Source organism: Hypanus sabinus, unplaced genomic scaffold, assembly GCF_030144855.1.
Source record: "Hypanus sabinus isolate sHypSab1 unplaced genomic scaffold, sHypSab1.hap1 scaffold_185, whole genome shotgun sequence".
In the NCBI taxonomy this organism is placed as follows: domain Eukaryota; kingdom Metazoa; phylum Chordata; class Chondrichthyes; order Myliobatiformes; family Dasyatidae; genus Hypanus; species Hypanus sabinus.
In genome coordinates this window covers 572,641-578,709 of record NW_026779939.1, presented here as the reverse complement: position 1 = coordinate 578,709, position 6,069 = coordinate 572,641, and positions in this window count along the sequence as shown.

Below are 6,069 nucleotides of genomic sequence, written 5' to 3'. Positions count from 1 at the left end.
TTGATTGGCACCTGATTAGTGTCTATGCTTAGTGTCTATGGGACAGAGTTTGTTAAGAGTGTCCAGGACGGATTCCTGTCACAGTTCGTTGACAGGCCGACTAGGGGGAATGCCATACTAGGTCTTGCATTTCGTAACGAACCGAGTCAGGTTATAGATCTCTCAGTGGTTAAGCATCTGGGGGACAGTGACCACCGCTCCACGGCCTTTAACATTATCATGGAATAAGATAGAATCAGAAAGAACAGGATTTTTTTTTTATTGGGGAAGGGAAAATTATGAGGTTATAAGGCTAGAACTTGCGGGCCTGAATTGTGATGATGCCTTTGCATGGAAATGTATTATGGACATGTTAAGGTTCTTTAGGGATCTCTCGCAGGATGTTCGGGTTAAATTTGTCCCGGTGAAAAAGATAAAGAATGGTAGGGTGAAGGAGCCATGGGTGACAAGTGAGGTGAAAAATCTAGTCAGATATAAGAAGACAGCATACACGAGGATTAGGAAGCAGGGGTCAGATGGGGATATTAAGGAATATAGGGTAGCAAGAAAGGAACTTACGAAGGGGCTGAGGAGAGCAGGAAGAGGGCATGATAAGGCACTGACGAGGAGGGCAAATGAAAATCTCAAGCATTCTTCAATGAATGAGGTGAAGAGCAAATCGTTGACAGAAGTGAAGGAAGGACCGATAAAGATGGCCAGATGTGCCTGGACGCTGTGGAGGTGAGCGAGGTACTCAATGAATACAACTCTTCGGTATTCACCATTTTGAGGGAACTTGATGACGGTAAGGACAATATGAGTAGGTTGAAGTTCTGGAGCATGTTGATATCAAGGGAAAGGCTGTGTTGGAGTTGTAAAAATACTTCAGAACGGATAAGTCCTCGGGACCTGACAGAATATTCCACTTGCTGCCCCACGTGGCGAGGGAAGAGATTATTCTGCCTCCGGCTAGGAGGATGATACCGGAGGATTGGAGGGAGGCGAATGCTGTCTCCCTGTTCAAAAAAGATAGTAGGGATAGTCCGTGTAATTATAGACCAGTGAGTCTTACGTCTGTGGTGGGAAAACTGTTGTAGTTTCTTAGGGATTGGATCTATAGGCATTTAGAGAATTATGGTCTGATCAGGAAAAGTCAGCATGGCTTTGTGAAGGGCGTATTCTGTCTAACCACCCTGACATCGTTATTTGAGTATTTGATCAGGCATATAGATGAGGGTAGTGCAGTGTAGTGATTTACATGGATTTTAGTCAGGCATTTGATAATGTTCCACACGGTAGGCATATTCAGAAATCAGAAGGCAAGGTTTCCAGGAAGGTTTGGCCAGGTGGATTCAAAATTGGATTGCCTGCAGAAAGCAGAGTTTACTGGCGCAGGGAGTACATTCGGATTGGATGGTTGTGACCTGTGGTGTCCCACCAGGATCGGTTCCGGGACTCCTACTTTTTGTGGTTTTTACTAACGACCTGGATGTGAGGGTATAAGGGTGGGCTGGCAAGTTTGCAGACGGCACAAAATTCGGTGGTGTTGTGGATAGTGTAGGGGATTGTCAAAGATTGCAGAGGCATTGATCGGATGCAGAAGTGGGCTGAGAAGTGGCAGATGGGGTTCATCACAGAGTAGTATGAGGTGATACACTTTGGAATGACCGAATCCAAGGCAGAGTAGAAAGTAATTGATAGGATGCTTGGTACTGGGAAGGAGCAAAGCGATCTGTGGGTACATGTGCACAGATCCTTGAAAGTTTCCTTACAGATTGATCGGATAGTTAAGAAAGATTATCTGGTGTTAGCTTTCATAGCTTTCATAAGTCGTGGGATAGAGTTTAAGAGTCGCGAGGTAATGATGCAGCTCTACAAAACCCTGATTACGGCAAACTTGGAATGCTGAGTCCAGAGTGGGTGTCGCACGATAGGAAGGATGTGGAAACTTTGGAAAGGATACAGAGCATATTTACCAGGATGCTGCCTGGTGTAGAGAGTATGGATTATAATCAGAGATTAAGGGATCCAGGGCTGTACTCTTTGGAGAGAACGAGGGTGAGGGGATCCATGATAGAGGTGTACAAAATATTAGGAGGAATAGATAGTGAACGACCAGTGCCTCTTCCGCAGAACACCACTGCTCAGACCAAGAGGACATGGCTTTAAGGTAAGGGGAGGGAAGTTCAAGGGGGATATTAGAGGAAGGTTTTACACTCAGAGAGTGGTTGGTGCGTCGAAGGCGCTACCTGAGTCTGTGGTGGAGGCAAATAAACTAGTGAAATTTAAGAGACTACTGGACAGGTATATGGAGGAATTTAAGTTGGGGGGGTTTATATGAGGGGCAGGGTTTAAGGGTCGGCAACAACATTGTGGTTCAAAGGAGCTGTACTGTGCAGAACTATTCTATGTTCGAAGTTGTAACAATGCCATACAATTACAATTTGTCATTTCCACCATAAAGCTTCACTCAGACGAATGTTCTTGCCTGTCCTGACTGTGCACTGCTTTGGCATTTTCTCAGCCTAGTAATGTCACACCCCACCCACCCCCGAAATTCCTTCCGCATTCTCACGACTAAAAAACGGAAAACACGAAAATTCGTGCTGTCCTGCTTACTCCTCCTACACTCAATTCTCAATAATGGCAGTAATATCATTTTCACTGTGTTGATTCATGCCCTGAGCTCAACTGCGCTTCTTAGATGCTTCCTGCATTGAAATATTCGGAGCTCAGGGCACCAGTCGCATGATGCACTTCCTTTTCAATCCTGACTTTTTCTGAGGTCTGAACAACATCTGTCTCCATATCGACTCCGCTATCTGCTCTGGAGATCTGAATCCCATCCCCCTGCACCTAGAGTACAACAAGTCTCACAAAACCTCTCATGCACAGTACTGACGAACCTTCCCGCTAGGGTATCGGTTCCCCTCAATTTTATCTGCAAGCCATCTTCCATCTCTTCTGTACAGATCCCATCTTCCTTGGAAAAAAATGCAGTTATTCCAAATTTTGGAGCCCTCCCACTTACACCACGTGCTAAGCTGTATGGACTTCCTATATATGGACACACTGGGACGGGTACTGTTCCTGTCCTTTATTTTAATAGCTAAATCCCTGACTTCACTTTGCAAAACCACCTCCCCGTACATACTGATTTCATTTGTACATATCTGCTGGTAGGTAGGTTTGCTAGAGAGGCTTCAGTGGATTTAAACTATATACGAAGGGGCATGGGGAATCAGCGTGTTGGAACAGATTTATGTGAGAATGAAGAAAAAGATGACAGTAAAGTTATGTCTACGGTCCGAGATAAACAGAGAGGAAGAGGTGGAAAAAGTCTTAATTGGAATTATTTTAATGCTCGGAGCATTGTAGGAAAGGTGGATGAGCTTAGAGCATGGATTGATCCCTGGAAATATGATGTTGTAGCTATTAGTGAAAGAAGGTTGCAGGAGGGGTGTGAAAGACAACTAGATATTCCTGTATTTCGTAGCTTTAGGTGGGATAGAATCGAAGGGACAAAAGGAGGACGTGTTGCGTTGCTTGTCAGAGAAAATATGACAGCGTTGCTCTTGCAGGATAGATTACAGGACTCATCTAGGGAGACTATTTGGGTGGAATTGAGGGATAGGAAAGGTGTAGTAATACTTATAGGGTTGTATTATAGACCACCTAATGGGGAGCGAGAATAGGAGGAGCAAATCTGCAAGGGAACAGCAGATGGTTGTAGTAAGCACAGGGTTGTGATTGTGGGAGATTTTAATTTTCCATACATAGATTGAGAAGCCCGTACTGTAAAAGGGATGGACAGGAGAGTTTGTGCCGGACAGTTTTTCTGCAGCAAAACATAGAGGTACCGGCTAGAGAAGGGGCAATGTTGGATCTTGCGTTAGGGAATGAGATAGGTCAGGTGACGGCGGTTTGTGTTGGGGAGTACGTCGGCTCCAGTGATCACAATGCCAATAGTTTCAGTATAATTATGGAGAAGGGTAGGACTGGACCCAGGTTTCAGACTTTTGCTTGTAGAAAGACTAACTTGGAGGAGATGCGGAAGGATTTAGTAGCTGTGGATTGGACAATTTGTGTTATGGGAAGTTTGTAATAGAGAACTGGCGGTCATTTAAAGGTGAAATTTTGAGGGTGCTGAATTTTTATGCTCCTGTTAGGTCGAAAGAAAGGGTTAAAAGTTTGAGAGAACCATGGTTCTCAACAGATATTGGAAACTTGGTTCGGAAAATAAGAGAGAGATCTACAATGAATACAGGTAGCATCGAGTAAGTGAGGTGATCGAGGAATATAAATAATGTAAAAAGAATCTTAAGAAAGAATTTAGAGAAGCTAAAGGAAGATACGAGTTTGCTTTGGCAACTAAGGTGAAAATAAATCCGAAAGGGCCTACAGTTATATTAATAGCAAAAGGAGAGTGAGGGATAAAATTGGTCCCTTTGAGAATTAGATTGGACAGCTATGTGTGGAGCCGAAAGTGGCGGGGGCGATTTTAAACAATTTATTTTCTTCGGTATTCCCGATGGAGAAAGATATTAAATTGTGTAAGGTAAGGGAAACAAGCTGGGAAGTTATGGAAAATATGACAATTAAAAAGGAGCCCGTACAGGCGCTTGTAAGGAACATAAAAGTGGATAAGTCTCCGGGACCTGACAAGACATTCCCTAGGACCTTGAGGGAATTTAGTGTCCAAATAGCAGGGGATCTGACAGAATATTTCAAATGTCAATAGAAACGGGGATGGTGCCGGAGGATTGGCGTATTGCTCATGTGGTTTCATTGTTTAAAAAGGGTACTTGACGTCAGTGCTGGGAAAATTAATGGAAAGTACTCTTGGTTATGGTATAAATAATTATCTGGATAGACAGGGTCCAATTAGGAACAGTCAGCATGGATTTGTGCGTGGATGTACATGTTTGACAAATTTTATTGAATGTTTTGAAGATGTTACAAGGAAAGTAGACGAGGGTAAAGCAGTGGATCTTGTCTATATGAACTTCAGTAAGGCCTTTGACAAGGTTCCGCACGGGTGGATAGTTAGGGAGGTTCAATCGCTAGGTATGAATATTGAAGTAGTAAAATAGATTCAACAGTGGCTGGATTGGACACGTCAGATAGTAGTGGTGGATAACTGTTTGTCAGGTTGGAGGCCAGTGACTAGTGGTGTGCCTCAGGGATCTGTACTGGGTCGAATGTTGTTAGTCATATTCATTAATGATCAGGATGATTGGTGGTAAATTAGATTAGTAAGTATGCAAATGATACTAAAGTACGTGGTGTTGTGAATAATGAAGTAGGATTTCAAAGCTTGCAGAGATATTTAGGCCAGTTAGAAGAGTGGGCTGACCGATGGCAGATGGAGTTTAATGCTGATAAATGTGAGGTGCAACATTTTTGTCGGAATAATCCAAATAGGACCTGCATGGTAAATTGTAGGACATTAAAGAATGATGTAGAACAGAGTGATAAAGGAATAATGGTGCATAGTTCCCTGAAAATGGAATCTCATGCGTATAGAGTGGTGAAGAAATCTTTTGTTGTGCTAGCCTTTATAAATCATAGCATTGAGTATAGGAGTTGGGATGTAATGTTAAAATTGTACAAGGCATTGTAAAGTCCAAATTTGGAGTTTTGTGTACAGTTCTGGTCACCGAATTATAGAAACGATGTCAACAAAATAGAGAGAGTACACAGAAGTTTACTAGAATGTTACCTGAGTTTCAGCACCTAAGTTACAGGGAAAGGAGGAACAAGGTCGGCCTGTATTCTTTGGAGCGTAGAAGGTTGAGGAGGGACTTGATACGGGTATTTAAAATTATCAGGCGATATATAGAGTTGACGTGGATAGGCTTTTTCCATTGAGAGTTGGGGAGATTCAAACAAGAGGACATGAGTTGACAGTTAGGGGACAAATGTTTAGGGGTAACACTAGGGGGAATTTGTTTACTCACAGAGTGGTACATGTGTGGAACGAGCTTCCAGTTGGAGCGTTAGAGGCAGGTTCGGTATTGTCATTTTATTTAAAATTGGCTGGGTATATGGACAGGAAAGGAATGCAGGGTTATGGGCTGAGTGCGGGTC